General features: G+C 47.8%; 1 protein-coding gene across 1 annotated transcript in view; it reads left to right on the top strand.

Moving 5' to 3' along the window:
* Positions 1-402, top strand: part of Got2 (glutamic-oxaloacetic transaminase 2) — a 31,480-nt gene that overhangs the window by 19,311 nt on the left and 11,767 nt on the right. The gene's annotated exons all lie outside the window — the stretch shown is intronic.

Genomic DNA, 402 nt, shown 5'->3' with positions numbered 1-402 from the left:
GGAGGGAGGGAGGGAGGGAGGGAGGAAGGAAGGAAGGAAGACTGATGCTAGTCCTGCCCAAAAGTAATATCCCAGACCACTGTGGCCTTAGGGATGCCTCCTACCCCAGAGATTAAAGTTCTCTTTTTGAGGAACCATAGCCATATAAGTATTTTAAAAACTTTTAAAGTATGTTGATAAGTTAACTCTGGAATTCAGACATCTTCCCTACTGCCGCGTGTGAAGAAGCTGTTGGCTGTGTTCGGGTGAAGTAAGCAAGCACTGTGCTAATAGCACATACGATAGCTGGGCATCTGCAGGTGGCCTGCCTCAATTGCTGGTCTTGTTCCTTCCCAGAAAAAGAACCTCTTCGCATTCTTCGACATGGCCTACCAAGGCTTTGCCAGCGGTGATGGTGATAAG

This window comes from Mastomys coucha, unplaced genomic scaffold, assembly GCF_008632895.1.
Source record: "Mastomys coucha isolate ucsf_1 unplaced genomic scaffold, UCSF_Mcou_1 pScaffold22, whole genome shotgun sequence".
NCBI classification, from domain to species: Eukaryota; Metazoa; Chordata; class Mammalia; order Rodentia; family Muridae; genus Mastomys; species Mastomys coucha.
Note: the sequence above shows the minus strand (reverse complement) of the source record. Positions and strands in the feature narration are given on the sequence as shown.